General features: G+C 44.2%; 1 pseudogene; it reads right to left on the bottom strand.

Annotated features, from left to right (window-relative positions):
* Positions 1 to 1,810: 1,810 nt before the first annotated feature.
* On the bottom strand, positions 1,811 to 22,088 carry LOC134513845 (protein ELYS-like; annotated as a pseudogene).
* Positions 22,089 to 25,135: the final 3,047 nt, after the last annotated feature.

Below are 25,135 nucleotides of genomic sequence, written 5' to 3'. Positions count from 1 at the left end.
TTACGAGCTTAGGAGAAACTAAACTGCTTTCATGAAATCCTAATAATAAAATAAAAAGGGAAAGAATGAAATAGATACAGTCCCTACAAAACTGGACGAAGCTCCCAGGATGACGTCACCGCACAAACCTCAAATCTCAAATTCTCCTAATTCCGAGTGTTCCTGCAGGCAGGCAGGTGACGTTACAGAAGGCCTAACATAGCCGTTTAAGACCAAATGCAAGTCTGCCATTCTGATTTGCAGTTCCAGTTCTCAACGTAAGCAGTTTGAGCAGACTCTATAAAACTGCAAGTGTAATCACGGTCTGTAAAGCCTTTAACTGGAAAAATCACTAACTACAGCCCACCTTACTCCATCAGTCCACGTGGGGTTCGAGTTCTCCTTCCTGGAAGATATTCTGGGTTCCTTTGCTCGTAGAGGAGGGTGAACTGATCATCCCGGAGATGCAGAGGGAGCTGCTAGGGGTGCGGTGCGAAGGCTGGGTCTGAGAAAGGACTCAGGAGGAAAAAAGACAAGATCCTGGGAGGGCACGTAGCCAGGACAGCTGACCCAAACTGACCAAAGGGATGTTCCATACCCTCTGCCATCTGCTCAGCTACAAAAGCTAAGCGAGAGGAGGAGGGCTGGGGGGCATTCCTTATTACAACGCTTGTCTCTGAAAATTACTCTGAGGTGTAAAAAGCTCTCCGTCTCCTTCAGCTGCATCACATTCAACAATGTTTATTGACAGTCAAACAACATGCTAACTATGACTCTGGAGAATCCTAGCTGTATGGACGATCGCCCGATGGATGTCCTTCACTTTATCCTGGCGTTGCCGGTGCTGCTTCTGAGGTTGGTGACTTAAGCGCACTATCTTCCACCACCTACAGTTAAAAAAAAGCCTGTTAATGCAATAGTCATTACCAAACAGACTGACTTCACACTCACACAGATGAAACTGAGGACAGTGAAATGCCGCTTTTCCTTTCAGATCACTGCTGGGTGTAAAGTCAGAAACATACAGTGTACTCTCTGCTACCGATGACAGCCTCTGTGTCTAAGGGACGGAGAAGAGAGTGTTCAGTGTACGCCATCGCGTGCCCCGTTTCTGGTATTTCTGTTCCTGACTACGATTTGCCACCACTCCTGGACAAAGTGAGCAGTTTTACAATGCGAGCTGTAGCCACAACTGGCAGAAATCATCCCATTGCAGTACTTCCTGCACTGACGACAAATGCCCACACGGCGACCCACTCTGCATCTAACAGGGTAAAAGGCAACGATGAGAGAAAAGCTGAAAGTTCCAGTCGGCAACACTTTGTCCAACTGGCCAGCCCTCACATCCGACAGCTCAACCCTGCACTTCAAGGAACCGCTTGGACTGCCTGAGACAACACAGTATATTCTAAATAGCTCCACCTCGTCTTTTCCCGTTCCCTGTGCTGAGCAAGTATTCGTTCCTTCTAGATCCACGTGAAGAGCTTTGTGACCTGCTGCCTTCTTCCCAACCCAAATTTTCCATTGACTCCCATGAGGGATTTGCGTATTCCCAAGTCCAGCCCCGTCTTCTCTACAGTGTTGTCCTAAATCCCAAAGCCGAGACGAGCTGAATAAGTGAATGCATCTAAGGTCTCTTCTTGTTCCTGTCTCTAGTGAGGGACTGGCGGGTGCTGTTGAAACCCAACTGCTTGCTCTCCTGTTTGGATCTCAACAGGTCCCATTTTAGAAACATCCTCAATTTTAGAAACATCCTGCTGAAGAAACAGCACGTTTAGCAGCTATAAAAACGACAGCATCTTTAAAATCCACCTTGTGAGAAACCGGTTTTCTCCTTCATTCCTGCCCAGGATTCTTTAATTCTGGACAATATTTTCGCCAGAAAATTTGGTCTTCGACGCACATTTCCTGCTTTAGCTTGTTTTCTTACTGGAGTTAATGGCTTTGGTCTTGAGACTGGAAAGCAAGAGGGGGAAAATTTCAGCCTGGTGTCATCCAAGTGACAGGGAATTCTCCCCTCTATTTCCCCCCGCTACAAGTTACCTTCTCTTGAGGCCAGTGCAGGCAAATGGTAAAGCTTGGCTCTCTCTACGGCCAGCTGCCTTTCAATTCGTGGAAGGATCTTGCCATATTGGGCTAATAGAGAATTTCTGGCAACTGCTCTGTCGGTCAAGCGATGATCGCCGTCGTTCTGATGAAGGAAAAGCGGAAAGCAAAAGCTTAACTAATTACAAGAAGTTCATTGCACAGACCTCTCCGTGCTATTTCGCATTAGTGAGCAGATTTCCTCTACGGGTGTGGGAAAACACCTCCACTGCACAGAACAGCGGCAAGTTCTACCCATCCGCACACACCGATTTCACCTGGTACTTTTAGCAAAGTGGAAGGAAGACTGGAATAGCAACAGAGCCTACAACTTGAAGTTAAAACAATGCTGGCACTCTGCAGAACCTTCTTCTGATACGCCTGTTATCACCTGCAATTTTCTGATATCACCTGCAATTTGCAAACGACTTACTACATAGCAGGCTTTCCCTTGTTCTTCCTGAAACGCCAGTGCCCTGAATATACGGGACAACTGGAAATTACCCTGGACAACATGATGTGAAGATTAAAACAAGCAAGAAAAAGCGACCTACGCACACCACCTGGCCGCATGACAGTTTTCAAATGCAGGACCTACGACTTCCAAAACCACCTTAGAAGTTTGAGTCACTGGAAAACTATGATTCCAGAAAACAGCAAATGTGTCACAAATCCGGAACACAAGTTCATGTAACACAAAATGTAATCTGGCTATTTTGAGAAATAGAGGTTAGACAAGAATTTTTGTCATAAAAGCCGTGAAATGAAAGTTGTGGAATTGGAGAGCACACTATAACTCGCAGAAATTAAAAAAACAAAGAAAACCCACAGAAATTTAACCTGTGGATTGGCACCTAGCCTGCTCTCAGCTAGAAAAATACAGTTGCGTGCAAGACACAAGCGATGACATACAACCTACTCGTCATCCCACAGGAAGGAGTGACACAAACAACTTCCAGTAATCTAAGCCACGCATAACATACGTATCTCAATCACGGAATGGTAAGATTGGCTGATGGGAAAGATACATGTTTATTCCTCAGATGCAAACAAACTGTTCTCCAAGGGGTCAACAGTGGTGTGTAACATTTAATTTATAGCTTCATAGAGTAGCTTTGGAGTAGTGACGTATATTGGTCAACATTTAGCTTCAGCTGTAACCAAAGGTGTAGAAACTTGTTCCGAGTGTTTCAAAGACTGGTATGAAAAAAACAAAGCAGGATTTTTATTGAGTACTATCCAAACCAGTTAGTAACACCCAGCAGAAACTTGCACGCTTGACAGAACAGAACTTTCACGCTTACCATAAGATTGACATTCATGGACTGATTCAGCTCTAGTGCTGCAATGTAGTTGGCACGCTGCAGATGGTAGACTAAAAGGAATTCTTGATTCTGAACACCAGCACTGGTCCTTAAAAACTTCTCCAAACACTCCTATGAGAAAAAAAAAATCATTCCAAAAATCTGTTATGGCTCTGCCTTTTCTCTTTTCAAAGAGACGATGAACATTTTTCCTTGCTCCCACTTACTTGTTCGGTGTCTGTGAAAGGCAGCTTCAGCAAGTCTTCCATCAGGCCCATCTCCCGGCACATTTCGTACATGTGTTTTAAGAGGTCTTCTAAGTTTGCCTGAGCGGCATGTTGGTGCAACAGACCCCAAGCCTCCACCATGCACCTGTAATTAATGTTTCAGACGTAAAGGCATGTTAATAGCATAACCAAAGAGATGCCCCAAAAGTCTTGTACTCAAAGTTTAAAGGAAACTTAGGGGATGACGATTTCTATTCTTTGTTCTCCATTTTCACAACATTTGCGTGACAAAATGGTGGGGTATATTTCTTTACCTATTGGAGAGCAACACAGTGAGGAGAAGCTGCACTTCCCCGCTGCTTGCCGTGGGTGGCCTCATCAGCTGGATGTATCTGAGGGCTTGCCCATGCTCCCCTTGGCACAGGAGGGACTGAATAATTCTCTTGTGCTGCCATGACGCCGTTTTGATTGTAGCGGGATGAAAGAGCAGGGCCAGTGAATTCTGTACAAGTTAGAGATCGGGTTTTAAAATCATTTTCTAGATTATAGCTTTGTACTGCCATGTATGTCTAACTCAACTCTACCAGACTTACTTCGTAATCATTGTGATCTAGAAGCCAAAAACCTTCAACAAGCTTAACAAGTCCCCAAGGCATGCCAAAGGCAGTTGGGAAGGAGTCGATTGAAGTTTCTGTCTCACTCGGAAAGGAACGCTTGATATCCAAGCAGCAAGTAAATTGTCTGACATCAGGTATCTCATTAAGGCTAATCAGTTTGTAAGACCAAAAGTTTATCACATTACCTTTAGAAAAACATAATGAAGTAAGAATATAAAAGTGGTAGGAAGCAGAAAATACATTCAAAACATTGGAGCATCCAACGCTCAATTATTACAGCAAATAAATTCCACAGTTGGGTTTTTCCCTCATGTCCAGCGTCTATAAAACAGTGTAAATTGTGGCATCCTTACAGTACAGCTCAGCTCCGAATGCTTAAAACTGGATTTAAACCAGTATGCGGGTCACTCATTGGTAGCGTCATTTTCTCTTTCTGACGTCCGTTTTTAGGGACATCATCTAACGAGACAGCTCTGGGCTATAAGCGTTTCTAAGCCCCTTGCTCTCTAGGCTCCCCTCGCGGGTTAGGCAACAAACAGCAAAAGCAAGGCTGTGTATTTCAGCAGCTTAAAAATTAAGTTTCTGCCCCATGACTTTTCTCTTCTCCCTGTTGCTTATTCCGTGTGCCTGCACTTTCAACAGAACCAAAGCAAGCACCGTGAGCTGCGCTGGAAAACCCGTGATTTCAGCAAAAATCCGGTACTGGTAAACCACTCTTAGAAATCCTTTTGCTCTGAAACAGAAATTGTTTTATAACCCATCATGGGTGTTTTAGAAAATTTTAAACGGTGTTTAAATTTGGAGAAAAACTAAGGACATTTTATATCTTCAACCCTTATTACTAAAACTGTTTTCTCCCTATCGGAGAAGACTTTTGCAACAAAACGTTTAAGAAAAATGTCATCAAAAATCCACAGTACAAAGAAATAAAACAGCGCTTCTGTCTACAACTTAACGCTAAACTAAATGTTTTCACTTGCATCGCCTTTGAAGCATAAATGAAAAAATGTCATGAAACAGGTCGGCGACCAACACTGAAGAACATTTATGTGCATCCCCTGGAGGTGTAATAAAAATAACTAGAAAGGATACAATTGCGTGTTTGCAGTTTTCTTCAATGTTTTCTAGCAAATAGAGATCCAGCAGTGCCTGAAATGAAAAATTAACAGTTCTGAAAAAACGCCTGTCTTCCCTAAATCATTGGCTTTTGGGTGGGGTTTGGCGGGGAGGGCGGCCGTTTGTTGTTGTTCTCAGTGAACAGGACACTCACATGCAAACTGGCAGGCGGGTATTTCCCAGTTCCTCCTGCATCTCTCCGCCACAGCTTCTCCACTTGGTCTCCTAACTGGGAAACCATTCCATCAACCATCAAGCAGTCCGAGTCCCATTTTCCTCTGGAACAAAAGGTAGCAAGGATTTGGACAGAGTTAAACACTAATTCCAGCCTCCCGGTGTAACGGCTTTCCTCCAGTCTTCTGCTGACTGCAGCCCTGCCCTTTCATCTCCCGATGGCACAAAGCAGAAAAAGGACACTAGAGGCTCTGCGCTTCGAAGGAACACACGAGCCTGTATGTAAGTTACTTGAGAAGTAAGCCAAGGAAGATGAACTTTGAAGTCAATACCTCCTACCCTGCAGCTTCCACCTTAACTCACCTTGCAGCCTCTTGGTCACAGTGCCATCGCCGAAGCTTGGTCAGGTCTTTATTCAGTTTTCAGTACAATTTCCAAAGAAAAACCTATTATCGGCTAATCCAAGGCATGCCGCCTATGTGCTAGGCAGCTAGTCCAGGAAAGAGAGCTGACGTTAGCAGGTGACTTCTATCCGACAGCCAGGAGAGTGCGAGGCGTGCCAACTCCATGTAACTCCAACCATCTTACGAAATCACACCACGTACTTGGGAGAAGGGGACTTAGGCCAATACAGTTATGACCCTCTATTACCAGTCAAGGACGGAGATGACTGTTTTTTAAAAAACACGCTTTCTTCTGCTTCCAAAACAATTGTTCTGTGAACACCCTGCTTTGCTGAACTGGAGGTGACTGATCCTGTCCTAATCACATGGCCTTTTTCAGTAGTCAGAAATTATACACATTAGCCAATGAATAAAGTAGACTCCCGAAAAATGATGATACCAACCAGTGGTACTAAGCAGAGGTAGATAGCAACGTTTTAACACAGGAAAGTAACCTCTCTGTTCAACAGAACACGCGTGTCACTGAAGTCAAGAGTATTGCTGGCAGCGGCATTACGCATAGCCCATGCAACTGTTGAGATAAAAGCCATTCCCTTCCACTTCTGAATTTGCCGTGGAAGTGTTCTAGAGTCTTCCTCTAGCTCTTACCTTGATAAACGCTCAAGTTTCTGTCGGTGACCAGTATAGTAGCTCTCAATCAGAGGATAATTGTAGAAAGGTCTTGACAAACGCGTATCGTCATCTACAGGCAACAAAGTAGAAGCAAGTTAAAGCAGTCATATCACACTTGTAAATGAAAATTTTTGCCTAAAGAGACAGAAGATCGTACAAGCTAAGCATCAAGAAGCCTCCAACTCTGAAAGAAGCCAATCCTCTTTCTGCCTTTGCTAAAAGAACTCTAAGAGACAAGACTCAATTCCTTCTTGCACCAAGTGCCGTTTCAAGGTTACAGTTCACGCAGCATTCACAACATGTAGGGTAAGCTGAAGTTCACTATAAAAAAAACCACCCAGTTCTCAAAGGGAATGGTTTTAAAACCATTGTTTAAAACAATTGTTTGTGAGACAATTAAGGCTGACAATGGAATTTCTAATCCATCCAACTAAAGAAGGATTTCCAAGGTGTACTTTCTCCTCAAGCAACTGATAGAAAGTTCAAAACATGCAGGTAATGCTCTCACTCTAAAAACAAGCATTCCGGTACTTGTTGTTTAATAGTACTTTGTTTAAAATCTCAAGTAGTTCAAGCTGTGGACACAAGCAGCGCCTTGACGTCAGGGGTCCATTGCTATTCCTAAAATCCACCCAGGAAAGAAACTGCCTGCCTCATTCTACGCCGTGTACTTGACAACCCAGCAAAATCTCAACTTCACCCACAGAACTTCAGCACACCCTGCCACTGAACCAGCACGACTTCTTCCTGACGAAACCGTTACAAAAACACGGCTAAGCATGCATTCGTGGGAGTCACTCACTGGATGGTCGCCTTGTTACAAACGTATGACAGGTCACGCTTACCTAAACCCTCTGGAAGGAGACCGGATCGACAGAACCAGATGACCACTCGTGCATACAAAGAAATGAGGCCGGTTACCGCTTGCTTATTTGTCACGTCTGCAAAACCTGAACAAAGGCAGGAGATGATTAGCGTTATGCAATTCTGTTCATTTTCACAAAACTCCCTTCATCCTACTAAACCAAAAGTATAAAAATAGCACATTAGAAATCTTTCTCTTTGCGTTTTTCATGCTGTATCGCTTTCTTATTTGAAGAAAAAAACCACTATCACCACCAAAACAAAAAGCAACCCCTATAAAGAACTAAACTCACTAAAGGCTAAAATAAAAAAAAAAAAAAAAACCCAAAGCCTGAACTACTAAATGCACGCAGGAATAAGACATCTGTTTCTCACATAGCAGAGATTCCTCTGATAGCAAAGGGATATTCTTTTCTTTTCTCAATAGGCCAAGAACCATTTCTAAGAGAAAAAGCTGTAGAAACTCAAGTAACTTACTTTGCATGTTACTCGTTTAAGCTTCCTTCGTATTGTTTAGCAATTTGCAACACGGTGTCTGCATGCAACTAGAACTTGCTAGCTAAGAACTCAAAGGAATAATTTTCAGCAATACCACATTCGGTTGCTGTAATTTCAGCCCAGTTGCCTACAAAGCTTCTCTCTGAATGTAGCCTCCCCCACCCCCTTGCATGAGCTCCACCATAAACTGTTGCCCTGAACTCCATGCGTGTTTTGTGGTGGTCCCAAGCGCTCAGCTTTAAGCCCCTTCTCCCAGCTAAATGTGACTGTCTTCCAATCCTCAAAAACAACAAAAGCCCATGCTGCCACAATTCCAAATCTTAATAAAACATACCAAAGATTTTGTAGCACTACTACAAACCTTTTTCAGTAAGCTCTTGTGCTTCTGTGAGAAAACAGTTTAAGACCGTGCTAAGGTTGCTCAAAAGCAACTGGCAGCGCTGGAGAGACCGTAATGTCTGGGCGTCAATGAAGTTGCAAGAGCCATCAAACAGCGGAACACCTTTTCAAGAATAAATATTAAATCGTTAGCCGACAGAGCAATTCCAGAGTTTCAAGGCGCACTTCAAGGACCGCGTGCAATATCCTATAGCGGCGTATTACTGAGGAAGCTCAATCAGAAAGAACGACTTTAGGTTTGCAGAATGACTACACTAGTACTCACAGATTTGGTCAAATTCTTCCTTTGTAGAGATCACTTGGTTCCATGTCCACTCAAGAACAAACCGTAAATTACCAGCAGACCTTGGCTGCTCTTTAAACAAAGAGAACAAAAAAGAAATGAATCAACAGGCTCCAACTCAAAGAGGTACCATGTAAAAAAACAACGTTCCAAGTATTACCTTCAGATATCCAATGTTTAATGCATCCAGTCAGAAGTCCCACAGAACCTGTCTGGACAGCAGCTGACAATACTGCTTCCAGCTGCTCCTCCTAAACGTAACAGACAAACTCAAATGAGAATCTTACCTACTTGCACCATGTGAACCATCAACAGTAAATGTTTCTTTCTAACTGTATACTCATTCAGACATCACAAAGTCAATCAGGACACAGGCCAGGAATGCCACGTCCTTTCTCTTAATTCCAGCCACAGGCTGGACTGCTCACTGCTCTGAGGAACACATTAACACACTTCTCCTCTGACATTTCAACTTACTGCAGCCTAATTCTAATCTTTCTTCGCATGCCTCTGCATTACAGTCTTCACGTACTGAATTCCAACTTACTACGTCCAGAAACATCCTCTGCTAATACGCGTTACACATCTGTGCAGATAAGTTTGCCATCAGGAACGCAGGAAGGGGACAGGACAAACACAACTGTGCAACGTTTGCATGGAAACAGTGAAGCTACGGCCAAGCAGCTTTCTAGACCATGAAGACATGAAGCAGTTCTGACACCCAAAACAGTACGTTGGAATTTTGTAACGTGACAGAAAAGAAGCGAAACATTTACATCCTAATGGCTTAAATGTTAGGCTCTTCAAATACTGTATTATAGTGTAGTGGTAATCCTTCAAAGGATAAATCACAGGTATGCACAGACGCGCGATATTAAGTAGTAGCTTATCTCAGCTGGTGTTCTCGTACTTCTCTCAGGTGAGAGGACCCTTCATAAGTTTTTACTTTGGTTTTTGGGATGGGATTTGGTTGGTTGGTTGGGTTTTTTTAAACACATTCAAAAGTATCTTTCCCCTCTAGGCAAAATCATGACATTCAAAGCGACTTCTAGACATGTAGAACACACATGTGATATTGCCATCTTTTTCTGAAAACTGGTTTCAGACAAGGAAACACACCATTGGCCAGCTTGCCAAGAAATGTCTTTGAGCTACCACACTGTGCAGAAGCGTTCATGTCCTAACACACGTCCACAAATGTGGTGACGAATGCAGGAGACAGGAAGAGGAGGGCAGCGGGAAGGCTGCTCTCCCCTTCCTGATGATTGCTCCAGGGAAAGGTTGGTGCATTGCAAATGGAAAACCTATGGCAGGGGGAGTGAAGTCACTGTGGTGGCATAAAGCACAGAGAAGGTAGCGAGTGTCATGAGATAAAGGTGATTAAGGTGTTGCAGCTGCAAGAGGGCAGTCTCAGAGCAGCAAATTGGGCTACTGCAGTACAAGGCAGAGGCTACAGAGGTGAAGATCCGCCCGGAGAGGATGCAGAAAAGCCTACCGATGAAGGGAAAACGAGGGCAAGCCGTGAAGAAATTGCCAGGGAGAGCTGACAGCAGTAATCCTTTACCACAGCCCACTTCCTTGGAAGCAAATGATCACGTACAGTGACAGTGCAGCAAGCCGACGTCTGCAAGAGCTCGCATCCCAGTGAGACGCCCCCATCGTCGGCTACTGCACTGAACCACTGCTTTGAGAAACTGACAGGGATGGGGGTTGCTCTGGGGGACACATGCGTTATGTTGGGCATGACCAGCACTGACTGCACGCTTCCTTGTGCGCATCTGTGTGTGGCACCAAATTAAGAGAGGGGTCTCTAAAGACAGATCTCTTAGGGCTGTTCCCAGTCAAAGTCACTACTTTGGATCTAAGGATACGATTACTTCTGCTAGCTCAGGTCAACACCTGTATTTCAAATTGGAGTATCGTGTCTTGTAGCCCCTCCAGCCCTGTCAGACCAGATGGATGTATTTCCCCCTTGATTCCCTCATAGGCACTCACCTGACTCAAACTGGATGGCTGGACATCAACTGGTCTTGGAGACAGCAAGCCAGCTACAAGACACCTATTGTAGCTCTCCTGAATGGCTTCCCATATTGAAGGGCCAGATTTCTTCAAAAAATTCAAGGTCTGAAACATCAATCGAAAACCACAGATTAAGACAGCATTGTTATTCCGTCACTACGCTTCTGGATAACCTCTAAAAGGAAGAATCTAAATGTTCACTGACACCGTCAGACAGCCTGAACCACTAAGATGCTTTAGGTTAGCAATCTGCGTAATTAAGTCTTTTCTACCTTCTCTGTCTATACACAGGCCTTGCTCTTTCCCTCAACACTGACACAAAATACATTCTATATAAGCTAAGCTAACATGCAACTTCACGCTTTGGAAGATCCTTTCTAGGCCTATTCGTATGGAAGCCGATTCATGTTGGAAACATTTAGTGAGCTGAAACTTCACTCAAAATTATCTGTCACAATCTGTGCCGTGGCTCAGAAGTTATAATTTGGCCGAGTTTGGGAGAAAACAAAATTTTCACTCCTCAAACAGTTATGTCATTTTTCATTTTCTCCATTCCCTCCTTTTTCAAGAGAATTGGGGATCAAAACTCTAACTCAAGACTATGCAGGCTGTTCGACTGAGGGGCAATAAAGAAGTAACACCTTTCCCCGCCTTCTACAGTGGTTTTGTTCTTGCTCCTGGAGCGACGTTGCATTCCTTTCTAGACGTTCAATCCCCGATCGTGCTTCAAGAGGAGACAACGGCAGTTGTACAGTCCCAAGAGGGGACCTAAAACATTACCATTTGCATACAACTGGCGACAGGATACAATTGCAACTATGCGTGTGGACGGGCAGGATGAGCATGAAACGGTCCCTAACACGGAAAGCAGTGCAACAGAAAACTTTGAAAAGCTACATCTCCTGCCACTCGCAATAAAGATACAGTAAAAGATCACCTCCTTCTGGAAGCTGGTGCAAGTCATGTGAACGACTCCGGAGGTCAGCAAGCACGTACCATCTGCAGAAACAGGGAACGTTTGACAACCTTCCGTACTCTCACAGTTATGGCATGACCAGTTTACATTTTTTACACACCGGTATCTAGAAACATATAAGCTTTGAGCTTCAGTTCACAGTCATTTCAGGCTATAACCAGCACCACTTCACCGGCTACATTACAAAAGCACCAAAACTCAGCCGGCTGTCAGATATGTTCCACAATAGTAAATACCTTGTCAGTACAACGTGATCAGAGTTGGGTTTGGGGGGGACTGGGTGTTTTTTTGGTTTGGGTTGGGTTTTGAATGACAAACAATGACTGAACAAGAGAACCAATGAATGGCATTTGACCTCATTTTAAGCTTATCACTCTCAAAAGCAGTGAAATACCTACCAAAGTTATAGTTGCCTGGATGAAAAAACCGCTCAGGTGGTGGATAAGAAGGAGGAACTCCCCGACTTAGACTCCGCTCATGGACCAGAATATCCAAAAGGAGCTTCGGAGAAGTCACGCTCACTACGGTATCCAGCGACCACAGTGCAAAATAGGGGCACTCATGAGGGAATTCTTCCGGCCTTAAAGAAAACAAGCGCGTAAGCTAAATGCCGACATTCAAATGAATTATTGGCAGGCATATGGAAAACTACTGAAGAAAAATCTACCTTAGCGAATCTGGCATTTGAGCAGAATACCAGCGATTAATGTCAAATACACCCAGGTAAGTAGATGGTTTTCCCTGACCGTACGTATTCACTTGCCAACTGAAGACTGAGACACTGGTGTCAGGAGACGTGACTGTAAAAGACAAGACGTTGTTTCTGACTTGTAGAAAATACGATAGATCCGATAGTTTTAAAACACCACTTTCTATTTTGGCTTCATTCTGTTCTGTCACTCGTGAAACACAACACTTCCTAAGAGTGATTACAGTACTTACGGAATAGCAAACATCTCTGTGATAGGTTTCAGTCACACTGCCCCTTTTTCTTGTCCCCTCGTCCAGATCACTGGTCAAGATACTAAAGAGAAGTGGCCCCACTGCAGTGCCCTGGGGAACAGCACTTGTGACGGGCTACCATCTGGATGCAGATGCGGACATCGGTTTGAAGAAGGGAAAAAATTCTGGTAACATTCCTAAGCAATGGAGAGTTTGAACTTCTTGTTCAAAGATGGCAGCTGGAGGAGTAAAACGACTGACCATCATCATACAAACGGCCCCACCATACATCGCGATAGCATGTCAGCAAGCATAAAATAAAACCCACTTTTTCCCTTAAAGAAGTCCCACATAACTTAAGCATCCATTTTTTCTTCGTAAATAATCCCAACAATCTAGTCTATGCAGATAGGCAAGACTTTCAGACTGTGGGGACAGAACAGCATTCGTTGCTTAGGTTCCAAAAGCACTTCTTTTAAAATCACCAAACACGGACATCAGAACAAACCTTCATTTACGCTATCCTCTCCGTCAACGTCGCTGCGGAATTTTTCGACAGTCTGGCAGCTGATTAATTTAGTACTCATCTGGCCTCTCAAGGGAAAGACTCCACCCGTGAGATCTAAACTGAACTTTTTGCCACGGTATTCCAAACCCTGGGGGAAAAATCAGAGAAGAGAGCAAAGGTCATTCTAAGATAAAAACACATTATGGCTAAATATGAAAGACAGTCTAACAGAATAGGCTTATTATACTGTGTATTTCGCATGAGCCTATTTCTGATGGTAAATAGAAACTACGCCTGACATGCAAGAGAATGCAGTGTCAAATCGTAACGGGTAAGTTTGGCTGTAAAGGCTTTGCACTTTTTCAAAATTTAGAATTTCCCTAACATTCTTCAGATCTAAACATGTTTTGCAGAATTCCTTGCGACATCCAAGAATGTTCTTTATAAAAATAAATATATCGCTACAAAGAGATATCTAAAATGATGCAACACACATGCATGCAAAGCTCTTTGCTCCATGTCTTGATTGCAGAACTGATGAAGTTAGAGAAGCCCCAGCAGCTAAAGCTGTCAAGAGGTATTTTCTATGGGCACACCACCAGAGTGACCGTGCACCCCTCTCTAGTTACTGTGAGAACTTCATACTGATTAGCAATCTTCTTTCAAGCCACGTAAGCTATGACAGCTCCTCCTCTCATCTTGTCAGAGACTAACGGGTGAAATATCCCTCAGCTCCTTCACCAAGCACAGCCAACAGCAAAAGGGAAAACCAGAAAGGACACGGGGTGCACGTGGCCAAGGCTTTTAGCATCACGAATTACTACACAGTAAACAAACTAATTTTGAGATACACAGAAACCCCGGCACGATTGTGTTGAACCTCTGATAGTGCCATTTTTTAAGTAAGCATGAAGTGAAATACCGTCTTTCCAAATACAGCATTCATTCAAACTGTCTACCATACAACACATGAACGGGTGTACTGGGGACAAATAGCAGCTCTATAATTAAAAAAAAAAAAAAAAAAAAAAAAAGAGGGAAAAAGAAACCCAACCCACACAACCCATAAACTGATAACGCCACATTCTACCCAAGTTTCCTAAACTTGCAGAGCTCTGAAACGAACTGGCATGAAACCACACATTCCCGTATGATCTCATAGGATACATCTAATTCACCTAATCTGAGAAGAGGCGAGCTTTCTCTTAATGATTCCAGGAAGCGTTACAAATAAATATGAAGGTTGTCTAAAAAGAAAAATTAAATAATTAAAAAAAGTCTTTCATAACTAAAAAGAAAATGCTTCTGAAGCAAAGCAGTGCATTTTAAACTTTCCACACCGGGCAAAGTCATTCTAAGGAACTCCATTGTATGGGAGATGTTAAGTAATGACTCCATTGACTAGCAAAACACAAAAACAAGTTTTCAAACGAGATGCACTGGTCAAACTCTGATATCAAAGTAGAGAGTGTATACTCTGCCCATCCGCAAGCATTGTGCAGAACGAGGGTAAAGATGCGCTCTACGATCGTGATTTGATGCACCAGATTTAGCAACTGCTGCGACAGTACAAAAAAGGTCTTTGGAAGCATTACTTAAACATACCTTTCTGTTTAATTACTTAAGCAGACTTAAACCAGCCTTGAAGGCAATGGAGACGAGAGTTTGACACGCATATAGAAAAACACAGTACCACATGTTCCATAAGTCCTATTTGTGACTCTTACCATGACACACAGTCAAAGAGGCACTGCTTCATAGCCTCAAACCTAATTCCTGGAACAAAAAGCACTGCTGTATTGAAAAAGTCTTTTGAGCTCCTATGAACTCTATCCAATGAACAAGGATCAACAGTAGATTCCTCCTTCTTTACTCAAACTTGGCCTAGCAAAGGGGAGACACTTAAATTTTCTACCCCTGAAGATGGACAAGAAACTTGACTCAGACAGCCATGCAGGCAGACAGTCATGTAGTACTAACCAATCTGTGACTACAAGGAAGTGTTCTGAGACTAAAAGTATCCGCTGTGGAGCACAGGTCCCGCACATCAACAAAGATAAAGAGATAGCATCCAGCACGCGATGAATCCCTGGAAGATCCTTCTACTTGGTCACCGTGACAGATAATGCATTTTAAAGAAACACCACCTTTTCCAAACACCTAACCTCTATCTATGCAAAAGCAACAGTGCCAAATGAGGAAGCACCTTTCCTACACATAAGCAAAACACTCAAAATCTAAATTAATCCAAAAAAATCAACAAAAACCAGAGTACCACGATACAAGAGTCACCCCTGTTTCGTTCCATAGCTATTGAGAATATGCAAGAGAAAGTACCAAATCAGGAGGAAAGACGTGCTCTGAACTAAGATTACTGTCCCCTCAAAAAGATTTTGGAAGACTTCCAGGCGTACAACTGAATGGAATTACACATCTAACAGATGCGCCTTGTCTCTGTTAGCTATCTGAGATACAAGGATACCTCACATCTGTATTTTAAACGCATCCTCCTTGGAGCCAGATCTAACATTTAGGTACACTCTTCTGACCAAATTACATATTTTCCTGGCTTTAAGAGTAGATTGAATAGGTCACCCAGCCAAAAAGAAGAACGAGTTATCTTTACAGCTACTAAGTGGCAGGATCAACACTGAAGAGACACTGTAGGTGCATTTCATGTGAAAAGTCCGGCTGACAAAGCTCTAAGGGAAACCAAGAATATAAAACTGAAGATCAGCAAAGACTAGAGTACGACTGTATTTTAAGAAAGGGAGAGAGACAGAAGCTTATTCAAGTCCGAAGCTTGGTTAAACCAAGCGATTCAAGGCCCAATCTTCTCTTCCTACATGCCATTCATTTGGTATTTCAGAATAATTTTATTTGCAAAAGCCGCGTCCTCTTCAGGAATTTCATTTATACGGGCTCTTTGCAGATGAATCTAGCTGGAACACACGACACTGCAGTATAAAATGGTACGCCTTCTTTCCAAAAGGTATGGACAAAGGCCGTGCCCAAGAAGACTCAGCAAAACATGATTATTTTTTCAGCCAGCTCTGAAGTTTGATGGTAAATCTCACCCCTGTAACTCAACTGATACTCCCTTAGAGAAAATTACTATTGTCTGCTTTTCCCACGCATGCACCTCTTACCTCATACATGACTTGTCCTGAGGCCACGCGTTTTCTGTCACCAAACGCTAACTGCAGCAGGTGTAAACTCACCACATCACCTTCACTGAAAAAGGGATAAATTATGAAATTTGGTTACAAAGCTGCTTTATAGTCCTCATCGTCGTGTTAGTAGACCTAGACGTTTTCTTAATAGCATGCTCCTGCTGAAAAGAACACCACCTCTTCCCAAAACATGATCATCGGCCACATTTAGCCACTGAAACATGAAGGAGGGCGTTTGGACACTAACAGCTTCAGGGGCAAAAGCCAACCGTACAATTGGAAAGCTGTAATATGTTGTATGGACTAAGAATTGTTGGAAATAGTTCTTCACAATGAAGAGTTCTCCATCAAAACTGCTTTGAAGTCAAATTTTAAAAGACTGCCACTCTACCAACAGCTGAGCTGATGGAATCGCTTGCTGATGCAGACAGAGAGATCTCTCTGCCCTTCCCTTACCACCAAAGTTCCCCTCCCCCTCTTGCACACTCTGCACCCTTCCAAGTCCGATTTGATTCAGCAGAACAGCAGGAACCCATTGGCTTTTCTGCTGAATCGTCTTCTGCCCGGGGAGCTGCACTGCCTCACCAAGGCTCCACAGACTGCTGACGCTGGCACAAGGCCATCGGCAATACTGTCACCGCCGCCTTTAGGGGCGGCAGGCTGTTGTGTGGGCACGTCTGGTGTTCTAGATCTGCAGCCTCAACTGCTCCTAGTGGTATTTTAATACCACGGTGTGACTATCAAACAAATGATGAAGCGGTCATCGAGGAACAAAAGCAAACCATTTGAGAATGCGAGCAGAAGAATATGGCCACTGTTGCTTTGCCTTCTGACAGAAGGCAGGAACTAGTAGGTCCCTCTTCACGTCTGGTAAATCCTGTAAAAATTGCATTCTAAGTTTAACACCTTCCGTACCGGAAAGAATCGCAGACACACAACAAATACACATGTTCAACTGTATGGGAACAAATATCCTTAAAAAAAAAAAGAATTAATTCATTGGCTGATAGTTAAAGTTTTTATTCACCTTTCCTGCGTAGACTGAACAGCCCACAAGTAGCAACAATTGCGAGGATCATTCTCAGGCTCTTGAAAAGTGACAGCATAGACAGGAATCCTCCCTCCTTCAAGCTGAGCGTGGTGCCTACAGGTTTAGGGGAAAAAAAAAGCAAAACGAAAAAGAAAACAAAAGGTGAGCCTAGTGGCCCAAACACAGGTAGTTTCTCGTTTCTTGGACTACGTCAAGCATTGTTCTTCCTGACTTCTGAACCTTACTTGTACCTCCACACTCTACTCTTGCCACCTAATTATTCCTCCACTGTCTATTTATGCATCCAACAGCTTCTGGGGAGTCAGTGCAGATCTGCTGAAGGGAATCCCAACCAGAAGTTAGCCAAATATTTCAGGTGAGATTGCTCTTTCGGCCAAAGCTGACATGCAGGAAAGAATACATTTTTCAGGCACAGGTCAGCTATTGAGTTTTCATGTCTCACTAGTTTCACCCTGGACACTTTAGAGAATATCGGCACCAAAATCACATCACTGACATACTTCAGCCTTTCAATGGATGCCCCAGTTGCAGTAACTGGTTCTGAAAACCCCAGGAAGCATGCTTCCCACAATTCCTCAATCCACAGGCACAATAAGGAAAACAATCCTAGTCCACTGGGGAGAAGGCGGACCACTTCATCCAGGTATGACTGAAAAGTTATGTCAGAAGAGGATTTCTGAACGTGCCAAGATTATACTCATACTCATTTCACTCCCTGAAAAAGTTCTCTTTACATCCACATACTTCCTTAAGCAACAAATCGAGAGCCCCGCACCTCCAGGCATGGCCAAGTGTAAAGGCCTACTTACTCTCTCTTCAAAGTTTTCATATTCCAGAGCGACAGGTAGCCGTCTGAGAAACCCACAACGAGCTGGTTGCTTCTGCTTATGTAGCACAGGGCTGATACTGCTGTTCCGGAAGCATTTTGTAGTTGAAAACAGAGACGTCTCCCTTCGCTGGTCACAGTTTCTCTTCTTTGTGCAACTTCAGCAGGATTTTTAGTGACAACTTCTAGATCTACACACACAAAACCAAGCAATAAATGAATACGTTATGCCATTTAGGCTGCATTTTAGGCACTGACGTGACAACCCCTATCATCTAATGCTACCGTGCCAGGCAAAATAGCCATTTATGCAACACTTTTTTTTGCCATTTCCATTATGTATGTCTTTGAACAACATAAGAACTCTCGGATCAGACAAGTATTCTCACTCACGTTTGAAAGCTAGGTAAAAGCGTAACCTTAATAACGTAACCAAATTCTTCCTGGACTCTGAAAAGCAGGAGTTTGGGCCTCGTGATGAAATTTGAAGTGGCACCTCGTGTTTGAAGTGGCACCAATTTCTGAAGCTGCTGTTGTAATAGCCAAAACGGTGTATGCAATCTGAGTACACCTATTCGAGATTTCATTCATCCAAATGCATGGGTGTTGGTAAGTGGGGTTTATTTTAAAAAACAAGCCCAAAATTTGCCCCAAGTCAATTAACACAAGCAGAAGAGCATTCCCGGGAAACAGGGCTCCTCCAACACAACTTCCTACCAGGCGGCCGCACCGGCTCACGTGGCAAAATTCCTACACCTCTCTGGCAAGAATCATAGTGGCACAGGGATCTTGGTGGGAGGGGGCATTTACAACACTGCGAGGAGCAGTCAGACGCTCCCAGGTTTAATCAGGTCAGGACTATACGATGTCAAACTGCCACCTGTAACCAGTCGTCAGAAATGTCTGACACAAGGGTCTTCAAAGTGGGATGCATACTGTTTCGTTAGAAGACAGAAGTTTTCTTGCGTTTAAATTCATGTGGAAAAACTGCAGGCTTACCCAATGCTTCGATATCATTCTGAGTGCAGGAGCAATCATCCAAACTAAGGTCAACCAGAAGCAGATGGCCAGCATCTGTAGCCACTGCTGCCACCCCAAAGAGCCATCGCAGACTCTGATGGAGGTGCTGAGTGCTCACGCTGGGTCCTCCGTGATTCGCTATGGGTTCTATAGCGGTTACCTACAGGAAAACTACAAGTTACTATTTGAGCTCTTTGACAAGCTCAATAGAGAAAGTAAATACAGGAGCATCAAAGCATTGTTTGCAATTAGATCAAGAAAAGAGACAAAGACAAAAAAGCCCCGTACAAAAACCTGTTACTGCCTTCCATTTACTAGATTTCCTGCGGGTAAGTGACTTAACTTCAACTTACATGGGGCATTCTATTAGTACAGCTTAGCAATTTCCATTTCCTACTTCGCAGTAATTAACTGGAGGAAAACACAGAAAATCAGTTATACGCAAGAAACTTTATCGTATTCAAGGGGCTTAAGACAGACAAACACAACTACATCGAGGTCTCCCACCGCTCACAGCCCACCAGCACCGCGATACAGTCTATGCCTTCTTTGACAAACGGGCGTTAGGATAAATCAGGGCTCGAGAGTCAGACGAGGCAGCGGACAAGTTGCATGGGAGACACACCATTTCCATGGGAGTGAAACGTATTTAGAAAGCGTTGAAGGGAGAGACCAGCTTAGTAAAATTCACACTAGTCCGCATTTAGAAGAAAAGTAACAACCACATAAAGGAAAAGAAGCTTTAAATGCACACCAGCGCTTTCACGAATGTTGAGAAAAATGTTAAAAGCCAGCCTAAAGCAGCAGCTTCTCAGATAAAAAGGTGACTCCACCTAAAGGAGGAAGCGCACACTGCTCTCTCACGTGCCCAGCAGTCTGCACGCAACTGTCTCACAAGGCGAAGACAGACCTTTCAGCACACGTTGCAGCACATCCCAGGACAACATTGACTGCTAGAGCAGAGACACGAGCACACAAAGACTCCTGCGCTAAAGCTGCACGTATTTCTCTCTCTCAGTCACCCCAATACGAATGCTTACTACTAGTCATCACACTGTAGCATTACAAACAAACAAAACTCCACCTGTATTCTAGCAAGTCAAACCAAAGCAGCTGATGGAAAGCTGGCTAAGAAGTTAGTTAGTTAGTTGTTGCAGATTCTAAGATGATAAAAATGAATCTTGATGTTCTATTGACTGCCACCGATTCTTGTTTACATTAAGATAATGAGGCTAGGGGACACACATCATTTGAGTTTCTGGGTTACAGAAGACAGAAAACATCAGCAACATTACACCAGTGTGTCCCATCTACACAAACACACTAGTCAGAGAGCAGAGATTCAAGGACTGCAGGCTGAAAGGTGACCTCCCAACAATCTGTCAGATAACTCACTAGAGGCTCTTTTTTCCTCTCCTAAGTCAACAGAAAAATGTGTTCTCCTCAGCCTGCTTGCTAGGCTGAGATTCAAGGCAATGTGTCGAAGTCATTTACAGCACAACTATGGAATTCTGAGCCATTTTAAAGACGGTATTTCTGATGGAAATCAAGCAATTAGGGCCAAACAAAGGTGCTTTTCAATGCCTTTTTGCGGAAGGAGAGAATCAGGTAACTCTGTGCTCTACAATAAAACCAGAAAACTTGTTTTACTCTCAGTAAACTCCAACAATAATGGCACATTAAGCCCAAGATTTTACAGCAACACCGTCTTGACTGGATACTCTCAAGTGACAGGATGTTAACGCACGATAGAAAAAATACCTCCTACAAAGAGACGCTCCAAAGCTTGTCCTAAAACAGGCCTACGCAGCACCTAACAACATCAAAGCTTCGTTTCTCCAATTAAAAAGTACCTACCCTCCCGGGAAGAACAACTGCTTTAACCACTCTTGAGAGTCCAAGGTCGTACAGACAGAGAACGCTTCCCTCTGCGTCTTCCAACCCAACCAGCAGTCCAGTTCTCTTCTCCCAGGAAAACTCCTTCACCACACGAACAGTGGGAGGCTGTTCATTGACTCCACTGAAACGGTACGCAGAGAGCCGCTCTCCTGTCACACAGTTCACCACCTCAAGGTGAGGACCACGTGCCAACCACGCCAGGCCGTTTCTCCCTGTGAGAGAAAAGAAAGAGGACTGAAGCAAATGTCCAACGGAAGACTGAAAACAGCTGAAAAAAAATCACAGTGCCTGCCCCTTTCCTTCAATAAACGTACCTAGCAGAGGAAGACCGACCTACCTCATTCTAGTCAATGATTCAAAATCACCCGTTGAAATCCCCAAGCAATCCCTCCTAAAATTAACCACCTTGTTATTTTGCATTGGTACTTGTCATTCCCGCACCGAAGAATCTGGGTTGTTTGGGATAAAGATGACAAGGTCCTGATCGACAGCCTTTATACCATATTCGCCTTGGTTTTGCTAGAAATGATCTAAACGCATATGGGAATACAAGTCTTAGAGCGTAGAGGAAGAATCAAAGGCATTTTGTTTCGCTGAACTACTGCCAGCCCAAAGGAAGTATGAGCTCAATTCCTGCATTTACACTCAGGTAGATAGATTCCACCTGGTCTTAACAGAAGCCTAGACCTCCAGATAGGCACCCAGCTCTACTGTCACATCACCTGGAAAGTCCACTTCAAAGTTTAACTATACTCACGTTTTAATATTAGCATTTGTCATCGCTGAAGCACCCTTTTTGTTCTCTCTCTCTAAACAGGATGCCTCTTAACAGCACCAACCTGACACAGCTGATACGATGACCTGAGGCTTCAGGTAGCCTCCAGGCAAGAACAGCTTTGTACCGAGACCAAATTTAAAGGAAAATGCTCACCTCCAGAAAACCTCCCGCACAGCACAGAGCCGAGGGTTCCCTCATCTTCCCCAAGTGCCTGAAGAGTCACCTCTGGAAACTGCAGCAGACTGCTCGTTACCTCAGCTGTTAGGTCTTGCATTCTTCGCTGTAAATACAGGAAAAAATTGCACAACTAGACTCACGTCAGCCAGAACTATTCTTGAGAGTGACAGAAGTTTCATCAGTATGCAGTGAAAAATCCCCTAGACATCACCTCTAGCTCTTTTCCTTGCAAATAATGGCACTCGGGAGACTTTTTGCTCTCCCAGCAGAGCAAAAGGAGAATCCTTTGCTTTTCTGATGCCTGTGAGATCACCAACAAAAAGCGACCCAGACGTATCCACAGAGAAATAACAGGAAAAAGCCCAATACACTGAGTTCAAGTCTACTCACACAGGTTAGGAAGATGGGAGCTGAGAAAAATCAGATTTTAAAAAGCTTCTCAGTAACAGGTACAACTTTCCATTTGTCCTTTCCCTTGATTTCGTACTTTACCCTTTGTTACTTATTGTCAGTTGTCTTCTAGCAGCCAAAATTACCATTGGTCTTCACCTTAGGTACTTATGACTTCCAAACTATTTCCAAAGAAAGGAGCGTACCACGAGTCACAGGCTGAGGATAGATTTTTGCATTAAAAAGCTCCAAGTAGAATAAACATGGAGAAATTACATGTTCAAGCAGAATCACATTCAGCCAAGTCAGGGTTCAGGGACGTCAGTTTTGACTGACGGTAGTACCTGAAAATCCATTTCAAGGGCCAACAATGCAATGGGCTTACTGACGAAAAAGCTAAAAATATGGCCAGCCGCAGCTGAAGAGATGGTTTCACAAAACATGCTGACTTCCCTGCCACCAAAAGAGAGGACTTGCCGCCGCCTCCCATCTCTCCATCTGCTCCTTTGTTCTACTACCGTACTCCTGTGGCTCACCTCGCACTGCCTTAACAGTGCCTTAGAGCACTTTAGGAGCCAAGTTCACTCCCTGAGCAGGCAGGAAACTCACCCAGAAAAGCAGGTGGTGTTCCACCAGCTTCGAGAGCTCAACTGCCTTGCAGAGACAACCAGCAAGCATAAGAGGTGGCACAAGGAAGGAGGCAGGACCACGCATCGGGAAGAAGGAGAGGGAATTTGTCCATCTCCTTTTTGTGGCAGTCAGCCCGGGCTGCTAGCTCATACCCGGGTGAAACGGCACACTCAGTTTGCAGGGAGGGCTAAAAACCCCTTCACTTTTAGAAAGGACACCACCCAGGACACAGTCAGGCATCTTTTAAGGCAACTTTTAACTCCCTCTTGCACGGAGAGACTCCCTAGCTCTCTGGGAAAGGCTGCAGCTGACAGGCGTCGTTCTTTCATTCCGCCAGAGGTGGAAGCTAAAGTGATTTCAGGGAAGGGTTATAAAAGGGTTTATAAAAGTTATACCAATTTTTGAATTGTTGTTCATGACTGGTTCCATGACATTTTCCCCAGAGAAACAGGAAGCAACTCACAAGCACTGGAGGAGCAGCAGATGGAAAAGTCACTTTCTGCACTCTCGTAGTCGTCAGGTTCAGTGAATTTGCACTTTGCCGGATTTTACTCCTGCAGAAAGAGGATTTAGCGAGTGAGTGAGCAGGTGATTTAGGGAGTACCACCGGGTCAGGTCTTTCCCGCTTAGGCAGAAAGCCTCCCCGCTCCCGGCGGTTTAGGCAAAAACCCTACATTTCATCCAAGCCCTAAGCTGTAGTCTAAAAAGCCACCAGCGTGACAGAGACGGTCTGTACCAGAATCCTACAATCGGCCTTATTTCACTCAAGTGCAGCCTACAGATTGTCTTGCCGAGTTTGTGCAGATGCTCCACAAGCACAAAGCTACAGCAGAAGGTGAGACGAGGAAAGAATTTCAGCTCTCTACCCCAACAGCCCCCAACAGCGAAGACCCTGTGTCTGATGCAGACCACAGATGTGACATCCCTCTCCATGAAAAAACAAACAAAACCAACACAGATCAGAACTTGACGCTGGAGCCACTTTACCCAGCTACCTCCTGCGGTTATTCCCCAACACGACTATACTTCCCTTCAAGAGTTGCAGTCCCCGTCTACCGTGGCGAAGCTCGCAGCAGTTCCCAAAGGCACTTCTGACCTTACGCTCTTTTTTACCTTGCTCGGTGCACCTGGACAGACAGACGTAGGCGCTGAGTGTCTCAGGACAGAACATACACGCAGCCTTCCCAGCACAGGGAGACAGTGGTGAGCAAGGCACTCCCAGCACACCACACCGCTCGCCTCTCCCAGCACGAATTCCAGAATCCCAGCACGAATTCCAGAATCCCAGCATCACAATGAAGAGAAAGGCCTTCCAGAATCACTGGAGGTCCTCTGGTCCAGCCCCCCTGCTCAGGCAGGGTCACCTACAGCAGGCTGCCCACGACCGTGTCCAGGCGGCTTTTGCGTATCTCATTCTGAAACATACTTTGACAAAGAGCAACCTGACAAGCCCAACTGCAAATGCATTTGCAACACGTGCAACAGGCCCGGCTTGTTGGTGACTCTCTCCTGCCAATTTAAGGCTTCTCTCCACCACACAAGTCAAGCAATACCACACCAGCAAAGCCTTGTCACCATTAGTTCTCTAAAACTGTATCCGACAGCTTCCTAGGTAGAAGGCACAAAATTAACAGAAGCCTGATTACGTTCTATTCTATGCACATTGCAAATTTCCCACCTCCTTCATTTGGCAGTTTCCCATGTTGAAACAAAGAAATGGTCTGCAAGGAGCAACTGGGAGGGGGGCAGCGTATGGCCTTTCAGTGAAGCTGTGCCTTGAATGATTTATTAAGTCACCAGCAGACCCCTTCCTTCCCAGAGCAGCCTGTCGTGCACTCCTTGGCTCCTACACACCACAGCATCCTCCTGAAATGCTTCTGTCTGGCTAAGTACATTGTGTTAACATTGGTTGCTTCCAGAAGCATGCCCAAAAATTAAAAGCAGTATTAATTCAGAAAAAAAAAAAAAAAAAAAAAAGAACAAAGAGCACATCTCCCCACGTTGTGGGATGTTTATCTTGTGACTGGTTTTAAAGTGAAAATCTTTGGTTCTCCCTGTCAAGGACTCTGCAATGACACAAGTCTGAGCTGCTTTGACACGACTCAGTGCTTTCAGCAGCATCTT

The sequence above is a fragment of the Chroicocephalus ridibundus genome, chromosome 3 (assembly GCF_963924245.1).
Source record: "Chroicocephalus ridibundus chromosome 3, bChrRid1.1, whole genome shotgun sequence".
NCBI lineage: Eukaryota > Metazoa > Chordata > Aves > Charadriiformes > Laridae > Chroicocephalus > Chroicocephalus ridibundus.
This window is presented reverse-complemented; position numbering and strand designations above follow the sequence as displayed.